This window comes from Anticarsia gemmatalis, chromosome 14 (genome assembly GCF_050436995.1).
Source record: "Anticarsia gemmatalis isolate Benzon Research Colony breed Stoneville strain chromosome 14, ilAntGemm2 primary, whole genome shotgun sequence".
Lineage (NCBI taxonomy): Eukaryota > Metazoa > Arthropoda > Insecta > Lepidoptera > Erebidae > Anticarsia > Anticarsia gemmatalis.
Genome location: NC_134758.1, coordinates 5,442,730 through 5,460,499, shown reverse-complemented (window position 1 = coordinate 5,460,499; position 17,770 = coordinate 5,442,730). Strand labels below are relative to the sequence as shown.

General features: G+C 34.1%; 1 protein-coding gene across 1 annotated transcript in view; it reads left to right on the top strand.

Moving 5' to 3' along the window:
• The first annotated feature begins 223 nt into the window (after positions 1-223).
• Positions 224-17,770, top strand: part of zfh2 (Zn finger homeodomain 2) — a 119,880-nt gene continuing 102,333 nt past the window's right edge. The window contains exon 1 of the mRNA XM_076122679.1: positions 224-477. The gene's annotated coding sequence lies outside the window, so the exon portion shown is untranslated. The remainder of the gene's footprint in view (positions 478-17,770) is intronic.

Sequence of the window (17,770 nt, the reverse complement as noted above, 5' to 3'; positions counted from 1 at the left end):
CTCATTACTTATACAAAATACTTAAGACGCGCGTCGTCCCGCTCTCCGCGCGCTAATAGCTCGCGCCCACTCGCTATCGCCGTCCCGCTTCGGCCCGCTTCGGCCGGCGAGCGTAATTAAGCGGCATCGCCTCCGCTCGCTCGGGCGGCCCCGCCCCCTGCGGGGTGAGGGGCGCGGCGCTGCGGGCGGGGGGCCGCCGCGCCGGCCGCGCAGTGTGCCGCCGACCGTCGACTGTGCTGCGTCGCGCGCGCGCCGCTACCGCACGTCCCACGACAAACTCACACCAACAACACAACTTTAGTTCCTCATTAACAGTTCAGTGGGTGTTTTGGTGTAAACGCATTGTTGCTAGTGTTCTGACTTCGACACCCTGTGCGCACAATTGTTATAGTTTGGATACTGGACAAGTGATTAAAAGTGACTGCGTGCTATGCCGCAATTAACAGTTTAGCTGCGTTCTGCGGGCGATGCTCACAGGTTAATATTTACTTTTTAAGTTTTCTTATAGGAATCATATTACAGGAAGGATCTTGTTGTCATTCATGAGCTTTTCTGAAAAGCTACTTCAGTACCTGACAGAGTCTGAAACTTTAAAAATATGTGATCATGTTTTGGACTTGTATATTTTTGTGCAGTTCGACATTATAATTTTTGGTCATGCTTCTGTAAGATCAGTTTTTTTTAAATTACTCTAAGTTTCTAATAGCTTTATTATATTCAGATTTTCCATAATGACATAAAACTTGTGACTTAGTGCGACCGCCGCGAAATATTCTAATAAGTAAACGCAAACTTTTACCGAGTTACTCTTGTAAACAAATCGTAAATTTCATGAATTACTCTCATAGCTCTGGACGAAGAATCTATTTTTATTGGTTTCTAACTTGGAAAATGTTTTCTTTCAAATAACTGCCGATAAAAATTCTACAAGTTTAAAATTTACTGGCAAAGTTCAGTTGCGATAATTTTACAAGTCCAAAGGATATAACGCACCACGATGAATTGTTACTTGTTATTAAGGAATCAAATAATTCCGTTTTAAAATTTGAACTTTACACATAAATTTTCAAAAACTTTAAAATTTTCAAACTCAGCTTGCATGAAAACAAACTTGAATGATTTCGTCAAAATTCATAACAGTAAATTTTTATAGCAGGCACTTTATAATTTAATCTCATTATTTAAACTGCTTCATAACTGTCGATCCAATAAGACAAACAGTCAACCGGCGACATTAGTTCCAAATACTCAGTTCCGGAAATCTATGTCCCGTCGCGCGCGAATTTTTGTAAAACATAAAAAAGTTTAACAAAATGATAAAAAACCGACAAAAAGATACAAAAGCTGTATAATGGCAGCGCACAAAAAGACCAGACGGCGAGTGTTAAACAGTTAGTTTTGTTAATTTTATTACACTTTCACAGACTAGAATATCAGTCAGACTCAGATTAGTCAAATTACAAAAACTACTGACGATGATTTGCAGACTCGTTAACTCATAATGTCCGTTAAGTTTTAAATTCAAATAAGTCTTCTTAAAAATATTTGATCCAGTTTCCGATTTTTTCGTTTTGTACCAGTATTAGTTATTCTATTTTCGAAGTTTATCTTTCCGTAGGCGGCTATTACGTTAGATACAAGATTACTTCCCAATTAATTCCTCGGATTCTTTGAATAATTTTATGTAAAATATTCGTCGGGTTTAGATAAAAATGCGATTGTTTTTATCTCAAACACCATAAAGTTAAGAATAAAAACATCGTTTTTGACACGTTTTCTTGTTTGTTTTATTGGTTTTTCAAAAAAGGTCACCAACAAATTACTCGCTTGTTTATGTACTAAGAGATTAGATTACATTTATTCGTAAATTTTGCTCTTTAAACTTATTGTTTTTGCCAATAAAGTGCCATGACGGAGATTTTTTTCCGCAAAAGGAATAAAAACTTGAACATAAACATCTAAAACGAACGATACTAATTTGAATCCGGCGCATAAAATATCTTCGATAATTGCAATTTGCTGAATAACTTTTTAATCAGCCAGTTAATTTTCCTCTGTACCCAAATCTAAACGATAATACGAAACCCGTGACATTTGATAATCACAACATGAGCGCCGTGTAAAAATACAACTCTCGTATCGTTACAGTGAACGAAAAAAATATTCTCCTTATGTAATAACGAATACTTGAGGTATTTTTCCTCAAAGCATTTTTATAAGCAATTTAAGTAATCAAAAAATTCGTCACTCTTCACAACTTCATTAATAAAATACATAAACAAGCATTCCAATTAACTAATTCGATCCAAATTTGAAAATTTCAAATAAGGTTTGTACATGCGCGGGCGCATTCCCGCGCTACAGGCGGCCATCTTGCGCCGAGATTGCCCGAGATTTCCCGATACACATTCGGGACACATAGATTCATTTATCATAGAGATCTGTATCTATCGCAAACAGTATTTAATTTATGGCTCTTATAATAATTGATTTCGATGCGTGGGCGCATGAGACGGTGCGAATAAGATTACAATGGTGCCACCAAAGGCGTTATGTAAATCGTTCTTATAAGCATAACACTTGCTTAATTGTTAAGAAAGCACCTTCATGGGTTGCTTTGTTAGTTAAATTTTGTATAGGACACTCGTGTCATCGCCGTCAAGGAACACGACTCGTGACGTTTTATATTCTGTGAAAGTATATTTGTTTTTGTTATCTTTTGAGTCTTTTGTGTAAAATCTAGAGCTGATTGATTTTCTAAACGAGTTTGCGTAATCTTACCTAAATAATTGTCAATTGAAATATATATTTTTAAATTGAATTTGACAGGTAGGTGTTGTCCGAGTTTTATTATTTCTGCAGACTCCATTGTCGTTGGAATGAGATAACATTTATAATTGTAATAGCAAATAAAATGTCAAATGTAAATGAAACTGAACTCGCAAAAGAAACTAAAGGATAATAATATTATTGAATTGACTTCAAAATTGACTCTACCTACGCATTTTAACCCTTATTATAGAAAAAATCTTACTAGGTACTTTTTCGCTATCACAGTATTTATTCGTTTTGACGGTTGTTTGGGTCCATTCATATTTTTTATGACTTAAGATTTATTGGAATTATACGAAGTCATGTTTTAATCCTAGTACAGTACAAAAAGCTACTTTATTTAACGTCAATTCGAAATAGTGGACTCTATTTTCCTGAAAAAAATAACTCATACAACAATCAACAGTCTTACGTAGATTATAAAGTAACATCATCAGATTTAAAAAAAAGTGTTTGATGACTAAGTATGCATCAATGGAGAAAATAAGCTTGGGAAACCTTAGCATCCCAGTATTATTTATTTAATTAATAAAGAAACCTTCTATGTAAAGCGAATTAAAACCTAATTATATTTCAAGTCGTAAAACTTATCTTCTACTGGAAATGTCGTGGATAGGAAAAGTTGCTTTATTTACCGAATGTAGTCGTGTTAGGACTTTTTTCTTTGTTTCGATTTCCCGAAATGAAATTATTAATGAAAATTAAACAAAAAGATTCCTATGTTTAAAAAACAAATTTAGATACCTATTTCGGGATAGACTGTTATTTTCATCTCAAATTAAAATGTTGGAATCGGAGATAATTATTGAAAGGGTTGCAATTTTACACTAATCATGATAAAACCCGCGTGACTAACAAACTTGTTAATACATTCGTATTGTTTATAGGGACGATAATGCTTTTGGTGCATAATTGCACATAACATGCACAAATCTAAGATTTCCTGAAAATCTATTGTTATTTTTCATCGTACCTGTTAATAAATTCAGAACTAATTTCTTTATCTATAAGGTGCTGAAGAGCCTACCTACTTCTTTTTTCCTTCTTTTATTAAGTCAATATTATTTCTAGAAACACGTGATATATTGCCTAAAGTAAAAAAATAATGTTTATGTACTACTGAGTCGAAAATAACGTGAAATAGTCACAAATGTATAATTTACTAGTTGTGAAGAACATTAACAATTTTAATGTGTTCATGATACTTGTAACAAGATGTAGGCTTATCTCAAAATAGCATCGCACTATTCTTTATAGGAGTTTTTCATTGCGGTTTTCAGATAAACAGTTTAGAAAAACTTACATACAATGCCCGCAGTGGAAAACTTGCGCGGTGAAAATTCTGTACCTATACCATTTTCGGTCTCTTTTTAGAAGAGTGAGGTGTAATTTTAAAATCTAGAATGTATTCTGTTTTGTTCTGAATTGGTCATAGACATTTCTAACTTATCTTTAAACACAATAGTCTATATTACATATAAGTATGATTGATTCCTATTATTTATTAAAGATGAAAACATATTTCTCAAACACTAAAATTATGCTCTGAAAACTAAATCAATACGTTTTATCTCCATTACTTTTATTTATTAACCATTAATAATATTGTTTATTGATACATTCTGTTGGTATTAAAATGTGTACGAATATTTTCGCCAAAACAAACATCAGTATCATCACTATTTCTTCCTTTTGTCATTTCCGTTGTCACAAGTTATCTTAGTATTATTTATATTGTATGCTTATTTTCGTGTGAAAATACAAAATGATGAAGTATTCCATTGCATTTATATTCGTACTCTAAATAGTCAGTACTAAGTCATTTTTGTCTTTGTTCTATTTTACACCAGAAATGAGAAAAGGTTTTCCCATCACTGTTTATAAGGAAAAGTTTATGTAAAATACAGTTTCCTTATAAGAAAACGCCGACCGTCTAAATAATTTATTCGATCAGATAATCATTGTCACATATTTTCATTCTTAAATGCTTATTTTTTATTGAATTTCACTTTTACATATTTTAAATACATATTTTTTCTTAAATATAATCAATTCAAGTATCCGTTATAATCTTAATTTTCTGTAAACAAAATTTTCCCAGTACGTAATCCAAACATCGTACAACTACTGCCATCTACCGGGCGGTAGTGGAAGCTTATCTATGGGAACGCCGCGCTCGCTCTGTGATAGATAAATGAGTGCTTATGTACTTAAGTACTGAAAGATAGGCATTTCCTTGTATTGTTTATATTACGGATTAATCGTTTATGTATTTGTTTATTTTGATAACGTATTTTATGTTTTCTGAGTTACTTTTTAGGTTTGTTTTGCTTAGAGTGGTTTACACCAGCAGGTTATCGTTAAAAGCTTGATGGGTGTGCAACAAAAATATTAAATAAATGTATAAATGCTATATAACTACCTACATAGGTATCTTTTAAAAATACATATTGCTTATTAGTAGTCTCTCTCATTGTAAACTTCTATCTTTTGGAAATTGTAGAGCTGCGTTTTTATCGATCTTGTAAGACCTTATTAATGTTTTGTTTTCTTGTTTGTTTTTGTGTATGAAATGATTACTTTCAAATATGATATTCCTATTTATAAAGCCTACCTACTTAAGGATAAATAAATATGTACCTACACGATCTTTACAAAATAACATATTTTTTCCTGGTTGCATTCTGACATCATAAAAAAAACAATTTGTCTTGTAATGTCAGCGACCCGGAGGACGACGCCACTTCACCCAGATACATGACATTACTACACAATACCATTTAAATTCTACCGATCAGATACCATTCCTGAAATACAAACCATTACCTAAGTTCAAAGGTCTTTACACTTACAAAACTGTAACGGCTTATTTTGAATACAACATAACCAGACACAAAGACATTAGCATTGCATCTGCCAAATCCAGACTCGTATATCCCAATTCAATACATAAAAGAATCAAATCTTCTTCAAGCGAAATGTCGTGAACACAAGTGCGACTATACCCAAAAAGACGGTAATTGGTATTTTTTACTTGGACACCAGAATTGGGTAAAGCTTTGTGCTGCACTCGAATAAAAGACAACACAAATACTGGCTTACTATGGCTCGTGGAAATAAAACGACAAGTGACCGTTATGATTTTGCACGTGTCTCCCATTCACAGATGACCCGGGCCGCTTGACGCTTACCTATATTTACAATCGCTCGATGTCCGTTATTCTATTTTTCAAATTCAATCCAAAAGGTGTTCTATAAATTTCCGCTCCACATCGGTCGCGTTCGGCTTTAAATCGAATGTCAACAAACACGGCGACGTCAAACAAATCGATTTCCGAATTTTTAACGCTGCGTTTGAGCGCCTTTACTACAATAACAACTTGTTATTCGTGTCGGCTTTTTACTTAATACTGGAAAATATCAGTTTTACTATGCGCGATTGATAAAAAATAAAGTCATGTGTATTTTTTTAACCGTTACAGCTAGGAGAGCTCATGAATCAGACGTGTAGTATAAAAATGTTACGGCACTTTTTGACCAGTTTATTGTCGGCGTCTCACATTTGTGTGTACAACAGATTACGTCCAGTGACCGGTACCATTTTCTCGTTTAGCGCAATTTATCAGCGTTGAGTGACATCAATAAGTTTTTCGTCGATTTCGTACGTGCTTATATGGGTATGATAATTTGTTTCCGGCGTACGCGGCGCGTGCGCATGGCACGACAAACTATTACATTCATAGCGTTAGCACGATTTGCATTTGAAATATTTCGTTCGGCTCGCGCCACTAGGACGCACAATGCCTTCGGGAGAGGCGTTATATTCAATAAAAGATGTAAGTATGTGTCATATCAAATTTCTTGGTATATTTTTCAGCGGCTTGTGTCGTACGTTTGTGAGTGGAGCACAACGATAATATGGCTCGTTTTGTGAAGCACGTGCGTGAATAATGGGCACCGACATTTCGGCTCTTGTGTGCTTTAGCTTATCTATTTAACGTGATACATAGCGCAGAATAAATTAGTTAACCTCGTAAGTGGATACTTTGTTAACTGTAAACCCTCCCCGTTTTATGTAAAATTTATTTAAACTTAATAAATAATAATATTCTCTGCGTGTAATCATATTATCTTTAAAGTTCCATTATCGCCGTATGTGACCAAGTACCCTTTATTAATAATTAAATGCCAAAAACTACGCCATTTTACCTACTTTCTCTACTCATTATACCCATAATTAGGTGCAAAAACTTTCCAAGTTTCCAGGTGAAGTCGCTTAATTAAGCGAAATTAATTTGCGAACGTTTTCTGTTGGTGTGGCGTAAACTTCGCTTGATGCTTTTGTTTTATTGAATAATTGCCCAGAGGTGTTTCGGACGAGACCGACTGGTTCCTTCAAGGCCAGACGACGAACTTGCCCCAACCATTGTCCCCACTCGCTACTCGAAACTCAACTCGATTTTACCATGTACGGGTTTTTCGGCTTTATCACACTCATTGTTACAAAGTACCTAACCAGTATTTATCGATAGTAAATTCTCTTTGATTTATGAGCTAGAAAAAGTGTAAATTTAGAATGCTGTTAGTTAAGAGAGGTTGTTAATAAATAAGTGTGAATACAGAGTGTTTTTTTAGTAATAATTGTGCGTGGTTATTGCGAAACGCCTGCGGCGAGGAGGCTGAGCGCGCGCCGCTCCGGTTGACATCGTGCGCAGCTTTTTGACACCTCTGACAAATCGCTTTTTTAGAGTTCCGCGAATCTTATTTCAGTAGCTTTAGTTTATTCCGAAGTAATTATGCGATGAGATGATTAAAAATAATGATATTACTTTTTGTAATAACAATTTAATTACAAGAAAATTATACACGATTTTAATGAAATTATTTGTATTCCTACTTATAACTTAATATCTTGTTAAGCATACATTTTTTGTTGACCCAAACTTAAGTTCCTGTAAAAGCTAAAACTTTTCAAAATAATCAAAATTTCAATATTCTAATTTCCTTACATCATAATCATAAAACGCATTCCTTTATTAAAACATCATATCAAGATAGTCTTGTTAATACATAAAGCCGAGAGATTATCTACAACATTATTAAAGTCCAGACATAATTCCTACAATGATGTTTTCACGCGAAAAATTAAAAAATACATTATAATGATATTGTTCTAGATAAGGGTTATAATCCGTTGTATATTGCCCGCGTATCTATATAGATATCAAACATAAACATTTAATGTAATTTCCGACTCCGACGTTTTAGGGTTGCTCTCTAATATTTTAACATTCGATTCTAACATCGGTTACAAAATACCATCATGTTTTAGTATAAGTTTTACTTGCATGTAAAGATTTTTAAGTATAAAGTGATTGTTTACTGCGTTTAGGATTAATATGAACTCTTTAAGATATCTTTTTTGAAATAACGCTTTATAAATAGAGAATTTCTTACTTACTAAAATCTTACTTATACTTATTAGGTAATGACTCATTTTACAGCTTTCGCTCTATAAATCACTAATAATGATTACTTTAAAATTAAACTGCTATATGAACACATTCAAAAATCGTATTATGTCTAAGTCAAATTCAACGCTTCAACTTAATAATATATAAAAACGTAACAGAATAACCCTCCAATATCTATGAATACCTAGGTAGATTAAGTATATTGTCGACCCACTCCAGTTCAGTAATAAACCTTGTTATCTTCCAATAATTAGCGATAACTTCCAAAACGTTATCTTCTGTGTTTGCTATTAAATAATCGATAGGAACTGTATTGATAAACGGTCATTGGCTATGACTTCTAATGTCAATGATAGCTCCTTATTAAAAAATGAACTGTCAAATTCGAATTGAAATTGGAACGTTCGGACTTTTTTTTCTTTCGACTTTTGCTTGTCTTAGTGCTTGGTTTTTTAAATATGCCTTTAAATTTCAGTAATTACTGGCCAGTGTTAACTAGTAAAATAAAACTTAAATAGAAAAAATTAAATTTCTTGAAGAAATTGTTTTTATTATTTGTGTAAAAGTTGCGATTGATGATGATTTTCCTATATCTATCAACAAATTATATTATCTGTATGGTTGTAAAATGTGATAGCAAAACTAACATTCTGCAGGAATTAAAAAATAATAATTCTGTGTATTTTATAAAATTATTTGAATCCAAGGAGATAAAAAAACATTTTCCATTGGAGAATGAGCTATACAGACGCCTAAAGGAAACTAAATAAGAATCGTTTACGCACATGACAACTTAATTTATTTTGTGAGCATCTAAGTATTTTTACTGGACGTTATAAATATAAAGTTGCAGGCACACCTCGAATAGCTAATTAAGTACTTACTTACAGTACACTTCGCGACTACCGATCAAAATACAATGGATATACCTACTTGTATAAATTACAGAAAATATCCCACAAAGTGTAGTATCAACGCAAATAAGAAAAAAACCTTTCTTTTTGTTATTCATCAGATACTCCATGTTTAAGAAACCATCTATGAGTGTGTGTGTGCGTGTGTGTTCGTAAGTCGTTATAAGCGAGTGAATCATTTCATTATGCATGCGAAGTGTCAGTTTAATTAAGTTTTGTGTTTGCTGCAATTGTGGTGGACATTTGTAAGGCTCGTTATGAATGGTTCCCCTCATTGTTTTGAGTTCAGAAATAACTATGATGCAGCATTAAACTGGTAGGGCAGGCTCTGTGCGCGAGTACAAATCTCAGTGACTAACTTGCCGATAATTAATAGTGATAATTACTCGCTCGCTTTGAAACCTAATTTAATTCAACAAGCAATTTGCGGCTTTGTATTGTCTAACAAGAATACTAACAGGATCTTAAGATATTTCTTCCGCTAAACGATCATAAGTACCGCGTCAAAAACGTCAACACATGACGCGCAAGAACGCCGTAAACTTACAAAATTATATTCACAATCTTTTAATTTCACAATAAAATGTAATCAGCATTAATTTGTCGTACGACACCGTCATAAATCGAACCAATACGAAATTTTCCATTTTATTGATAATTAAAATTGCCCGCAATTAGACTAAGTAATACAATAATTATTGGTAATTGTAAATCAACGGATTAGTACGTCGAGCGGCGTTTTTAAACGTACGATCTTTATCTTAGTTTATGATTTAATTACACGTTAATATTAGGCCTCGTTATTTCGTATCGACTCGAAAGGTGTAAAATTTAATACAGACTATTATCCTTAGTAATAAAAGGAGTGGCCATGAAAACTATTTTTAAATATCGCAGCCAATTAACTAGTGTGTAATTAAATTTATGTAATACTACCTTAGGTTTTTTTGGGTTGTAATTCATAGTTTTATACATTGTTAAATTTTCAATTAGTATAAAAATATATAAACACTGACTCGCGTATAAATATGTATGCACACATAAAGGAGTCAAATGCGGTAACATTTATAAATTGAATGGATTATAAAGCCTAAAAAAGGTACAAAGTAAGGCAGTGTGCACACTGCACAGTGTCGTCGGAACGCCACGAGCTAAACTGCCTCGGACGAACGAAATTACCCTCTCGGCCGCTCCCATTGTTGGCTTGCCAAAAGCAATAAAAAATTTCCTTAAAACAATAGCACCCCCAGGCGTCGACTGCCGCAAAAGATGTTCATGATAATTATTTTAGAAAATATACCGCCTTAAACGCTCCTTAGACTACAGGTGTGGTTTATTATATGCAAATAAAAAAATGCGTCGTTACATTTCAAAAAATCATTGCATATGACGGTTTTTTTAGTATATTTGAAGTTCTTATTGTTGTTGGTTGATACTGAAGCAGAGACTTTTAACTAAATGGTATGCACAATTGTTTGTTCCAGACGAGAAATAAAATATATCATTTATTTATATCTTGATCTCATATAATGTATAGTATTGTCATTAAATAAATAACAGAGGACTCTACTTAATTTCGTATCAATAAATGTATATATTATTGTTGACAGGCATAAATGTGACATTGATTATAATTACACGAGTATATTTTTGTCGTTAGCTATTACGTATACTAATGACAATTCATAGAAATTGTCACTCGGTTGTCCGTCAAAAGTAAAACGAGTACTTGCTCATCAAACGTTAAGCGGATTTTAATAACATTTGGGATGCGGAGGTAAGTAATTACTGTTTATATCATCAACACTCGCTCGCCACAATTAAGTCAGTTTTTTTTTGGATGCGCGACAATCACGTTTTGATTACGGTCGTAAAAACGTGGACATGGCTACACTGTCACTAAATAACGATTAACCATAGTCAACGTTATGTCCCTACGTTTTTGAATAAGTGGTGTAATTTTTATAAATAATTGTCGTGGTTTAACATTCTCGCATTTAAGTGATCTACCTTCGTGATCGCTGACGAGAGATTAATGTCTCAAAATTAAGTCTAACCGTCGAACTTGCAAAAGTTACGCGCCGCACCAACAAAAAAGCGATCACACTTGCTCGCAACAGTTGCTTAAATTTGATTAACTATTAGACATCAAAAAAATAGATTGTATGATTTATTGCTCAGCATTTGAAAGCTATCATTATTCGCGTTGTTATTTCTCATAGAGTTTAATCGTTAGGAAGGCAACAGTTGCCATGTCCACACTTAAACCTCGCACAATGACAATCTGTTTACTAATGCTCGTTACTTTTGTAAGACGATTTTGTTTACGGTCACATTTAGGTTATGTAATTGGTGTTGAAAAAATATAATTTGGTCCGTCTCACGGAAGACCTCGAGCCAACAGATCGTATCGTGTAAACTACGCTTTATAATCTCGGTGACCACGACTATATCCTATTGTTATGGGACATTTAATTTTCATGAATCTTCTCATGGATAAGCGTAGGCTTTTATAAAGAAAAATAAAGTTTCGTAATAATAAAATAGACCTCACACTATGATAGCCTTCAACGATATAGTCCGTGTACTGATCACCGTTCAACTTAAACAAATGTAGACTTTATCTTGGCGGAATAGGATCTATTTTGCATAAGGATCGGTTTGAGTTGTTTAATTAATGTGAAATACCATCAAGAGATTAATTAGTTCTGTCCCCCATACACTTTGCCGGCTATTAATTTAAAGCCGAATAATTCCTCTTACAAATTGAATGTTTTAGAACTCGTTTCTGTAGCAAGTACGTTTTTGACACTGCATGAACTTACATTCAAGATTTATTGCCATTTTCGCGTAAATACTGACATCAATGGCCACTTGACCATAATGTTGTTATGATAGCCAGATTTATAGTTTCTAATAGAAATAAGCAGTTTTAACGTGCGTTTAAAATTAATGGCCATTTATCAATTTTAAATAAGAGTGTAGATAAAAACAGCAGACTCCTCGGAGGTCGAGCGCGACTCGAGCCTAGCCAGCCTCGCTTTAGAAGTAGACGATACGGGAGAGTATCGAAAATATTTATAAATATTCATATTTTATCGACATATTTTATCGATACTTATTAAAGACCGGCTACCACTCGCGTCGCGAGGTGAGAACGATGGCGCCCCCTGCTGGGCGCGTTCACAGTCAGACGGGAACAAACCGAACGGAATTCAAAATGAAGTTATGGCTTTACATTCCTTTTTTTCTCTCGTTTTAAACGTTTTTATTTTATTTTAAATATAATCCTGGTGAAGTTATGACCGTTTCGTACCTACAGTTTGTGTGAACCGGTACCTAATTTGTTAATATTAATTCTGATCTTTCTAACCTTAAATAAACTGATCGTAAACATATTTTATTGTGTTTTTTTCTGTTTAATGTCAGTTCATTACAGTAGCTGAGTGGCTCGTGTGAATTTTACAACAGTAAATAGAGTCTGCGACCATTAGCTGGCGAGGTGGACAAATATCGAGTGTCAGTGTTTGTGGTGGCAGAGTAAATATCGACATCAGAGTTTGCGTTACGCATCACTAGCGCGTGTTTGTCGAAGTGCGCTCGCGTAGTGTTGTGCGCGGGTGCTGGCGTGTAAAGGGCTGCCTTGTACCACTCGACAAACTGGTGTCGATAAATATACACGTGTTTACCTCGTTTGCACTAACTAAATATTTTCTATCGTACATCTGACTGCCTCGTTTGTAGTGCTCGTTGATTGCTCATCGTGAGGTTAAAGGTTTGATTCTTGGTTTAGAATAAGTAATTTAGGAATTATGTTTACAAATGGTTTACAGTATGAGTATAAGATTAATCATTTTCTTTTATCCTTTATTTAAAATTAACGCAATTATAAATGTAATTATTAACCTTCTCAGGTGTTGACATTTGTTGCCTCGTAGGAATGCTTTATTCCTCGAAAAAAAATACAACGATATTGACATCGGATATTAAACGACATAATTTATCTTACTTTTAAAGTGCAGAGGAACATTTATTCAACAATTAAACTATTGTAATTATTTAACATAAATTCTCAATATGTTTTCCATTAGACTTACTGTCATATCATGTATTATTCATGAGCCGCCCATATTGTTTCCAAAACTTAAATGTGTCTTTTATACAATAACTCAGATTAAAATTGTATTAAGTATTATGTCACCCGTTGTAATAGATTTAATATTTAAATAGGAGTCGTGCCCGCTTTAAATGTGTTTAATCAATCATAAGTTACGATTAATTACTTAGATATGCGCGTCCGTCCGTTCGTCCGATTGTAGTTGGTAAGTCGAGCGGCCGTTTGTGTAAGTAAAGACATTTATATAACGAGTACCATTGTCCAGTTCTCGGTAATCAAAAGTTCAAGGCTTTATTATGAGATGTTTATTAATTAGTTTCGTGTGGAAATAACCGGCCGCTTAATCCCAAATTACCATTGTAGAGATAACAATGACGTGACTTGAAACTTAGTGCGATATTATAGTAAAGTGCTCACGGATACAGCTAATTCGGCCTTTTTATTACCACAATATGTAAGTGGATTTACTTAATTTGTTGAGAGGAAAAAACGAGTGTTTTCCTGATACCAGCTTTGTTTAAATTCTCAAGTAAATCCGATAATCAATCTTCTTGATCGCTGAAAGCTCGTTAAAACTTACCGAAGTAGAGCGTCTTCTGTATGCGATCGATGTCTTCCAGTGTTGACGTGTTAAGGTCAAAATTGCTAGAGTTTTTATTACAAAAGGAATATATTCTGCCCACGCGATTGTCGACCAATAACTCTCGGCTAACCTCATTCCGCAACATAAACATAATTCAATCAACACCGAATGATTTATAAATTAATTCGGTGAAAATTTAAATAGACTCTGTAAAACTATTCAATAATTTAACCAATCATAATTATCGAGTCAATCTTCTCGATTATTATGACCGTTCGGTAGATATACGAGTGATACGGCATCCATAATGTAGTAGAAAATTAATTAAAAGTAGTTTCGATTGAAATCACAGTTACCACATCGTTTATAAGGCAGAATGTGCTAAGTAACGGTGAGAGATGCTCGTGTACTACCGGTTTTACCCGCGCGCCGCGCCACTCATTATCGCTCATACCACTCACTTGTTGGCTTTTGTCGAAAATCAACCAACTCTGCCTCTTTTGATTAGATAGAAGTGTTCCTTTTGTACTCGCTCATTTGTTTGTCTGCTCGATTTTTATAGTAATAACCGCCTTTGAACGAAGTCGTTTGTTATCCGACGCAAAATCTTTTTAATATTATGGAAAGGATTATTTCGTTTAACATTTCTTAAATCATAGCTTTTTTAGTTAGGATTAGTTTGAATCAAATATGTTTTTCTATTGGCTATTATTACATCACGTTCGACAAGTTTACGTCTTTAAGTTGGGATCAAACTCGTAAAAATGTACGTGGGCGTTGAGATTATGTCAATTGTTGCACTGATAATTTCAACGAGCCCACCTACTTTAGAGATTTTCGAATCTAATGGCTGTCGTAAAATCATTAATTTACTGACAATTTATGACAACGAATGAGTAATAAAAACTTTTATTTACGACCTACAGAATAAGTATTAATAAAAAAACGATTGTTAATTTTTGCAAATGAATGAGCTATCCAATTTTAAAGCCATAATAGGAATTACGCATAGAAATATCGCTGCAAAATTACATGACAAAAGCACTTTTTTCAAATTCAAATGATATGCGTTGAACGTAAAATATTAAGCGTAACATTGAGGCTTTACTACCTAATAAGTAGGTACAACTGCCTCAAAGCCGATCACGTCATACATTTTGATTTCCACTCGCGTATAGGCATTGACCAACGTCCATTCATATTCAGCTATTAATCCATTCATAAAGATTTGAGCATGTGGCCATACCCAAGGTTAGATCGTGTATCTGTTCCAATACATGAATAACCTCCTTTGGTGATATCGCTACCGGTTTTACACCCAAAACATTATCTGCAGGTGAAGCTTTTGTGTCACAACATATTTTTTATGTCCAACAAAAAGGATTAATTTATATGTTTCTGCGATCTGATAGCGATGGTTCGTTATGGATTTATATTGTACTTGTTTTTAGGGATCATATTTATAATTGATTAATCAATCATCTCTGTATCTTACATCTAATTTAAATATACGGACGCCATTTTTCGTTGGTATACATAATGCGAGTTGATTAATTTCTGTGATCAAAATTATACCTCCTATGTAGAGTCGCTCTTGACAATAGACAAGTTACACAATGTTTGTTTAGTACAGAACACGAACAGCTACAACCACCGAAGTTAATAAGCTCCATTATATTTGCCCTTTGTTACACATAGGTATTTGCGTCGAACGTTGGCCAAATGATTTGTCATAACTCAATCTGGGGCCGGCCTTGATTACATTAAGGATATGATTCACTTCATATTGCGAAACAGCTAATAGGATTACTGGTTAAATGTTTAAATTAACAGATTACGGACTAAATGCCGTTTTAAAATGAATTAACTGCCATAGTTTAAACAGTTGTCATTGTACTTACTGCGATTGAATTAAGAGGTTAAATGTTCGATTAAAGCGATGTAAAACAGATAGAAAGGTACTTATTCTTACTTTAGAAAAAAAAACCAGTAGTTACCAGCATTTTGATTATTTCTCGGTATTTTCTCGTAAATAAAGTAATAGTAAATGCCATAGAACTTCCACCTACCGTCACTGATCCGGAGAATGACGGTTGAAAAATTAATATAAACTAATCCCATTAAAATCAGGGCAAATTTCAAGATTGAAACGCTCATATCTTCACGCATAGTGATTCAACCAAATTGCCAATTGACTTTTGCCACAAAACACTTATGACTCGTACGTAAAACTTACGTAACAACCAAATGTTTATTAAAGCGAAGACAGAAATTTAGTGTTACATAAGTAATGAGTTCTAAATTATTGTGTGTGCAATATGCAAGTGTACGGCACGATATCGAACCGAACAGGTGAAGTACTCTTCACACAATATGTACTAGTTTTTGATGTGATTACTTTATTTAGGTAGGTACTTGTTTCATAGTAAAGTTTTTCCATGTTTCCGTCTATGTAGGACTCGATTTCATTTAAGTTTAAGAGTTCTTAAAGGAGTTCACGCCTTGTATGATTGTCTTTGGATGCTGGTTTTGTGGAAGTATGTTCTAGTGATATAATAAATCGTCATAATATCTACTCTACAATTTATCATTGCTCAATTTCATCTTGTATTAAAAGTCTCTCAGTGAATCATTACGTCCTCGTTTATAATTCAATTCGTCGTTTTGCTTTCCCTTACATTCAAACTTTTGCTTCATGTGTGACCAAAGCTCTTTGCCAAGTACCACAACAAATTGGCATTCTACCACTACTACGGTAATCAATCTGCCATTATTTTCGTGAATCGATCAAGACAAGTCGTTAACCTATTAAGCAGAGGTGTGTAAGGCCGGCTATAACTATGTCCACGTGTGCTCTGAATAACTGCTCACTAAGCATACTGCTGTTAGGCTGAATCACGATTACTGACACAACGTGCCGAGATATACGCTGTTTACATAAAAAGTACGCTTGTAACACAGTGCTATTCACTATTTGACGATAGCGACAGTCTCAAATCTTTCGATGCTTGTGTGAAAGTTTAAGCAACATGTACTGCTATGTTTAATACATCAAATTAATAAACTTTCAACATTTCAATTATATTTCGCAAATCCTACTAATCGGATCGTGCGATCAAAGCTATACACAGTGAGAAAATAAATCTAAAAACGATTTCGTTAATTAAATCAATACGATCTAAATTACTCGTGTAATTAAACAGTGTGGTATAAATCAAAAAGTTTAGTCATTTATTATGTGTACGCGAATTAAAATCCGGTAGCAGTACGAGTTAGTCGTTCATCGATTTAAACATTTAAATTCGTCCGACGGAAGTATCACGCGGCGATAAATTATTTACGACCTTTATAAACACTTAAAATACCAAAAACCATTTCCATTCATAAGGTGGACCGAGACGAGGCTCGGACCACTCGGTCGCTCTCGGACCGCTCGACGCTCGCACCATTCCGAGTATTCGGACGCACGAGCGACGCGCGACCGATCCTAATAAAACCTGTTTAGATTTTGATAATTTTATTAACGATCGATGCACGGAGCGTCGAACGCGAGCCTCCAAATACTCATATATTACAGCTTTAACACAAATTATACAAGTTTAGAGGCACAACATCGACCGAGCGTGGGTGACTTAATGTTCAAATGTGTCATATGTAATTATACAATCCAGGGAATTTTAATGTTCTCCAAATGTCGTCTTCTTTATTACAATAGAACCTCACTGAACTGGATCTATTGTATCATAACGTATTATGTTCGATCCGAATAATATAAAAATGTCATCTACGAAAAAGGTCTTTTTTGACGTAGTGGTAATAAAAATAAGAGTTGGGACATAATACGGACAAA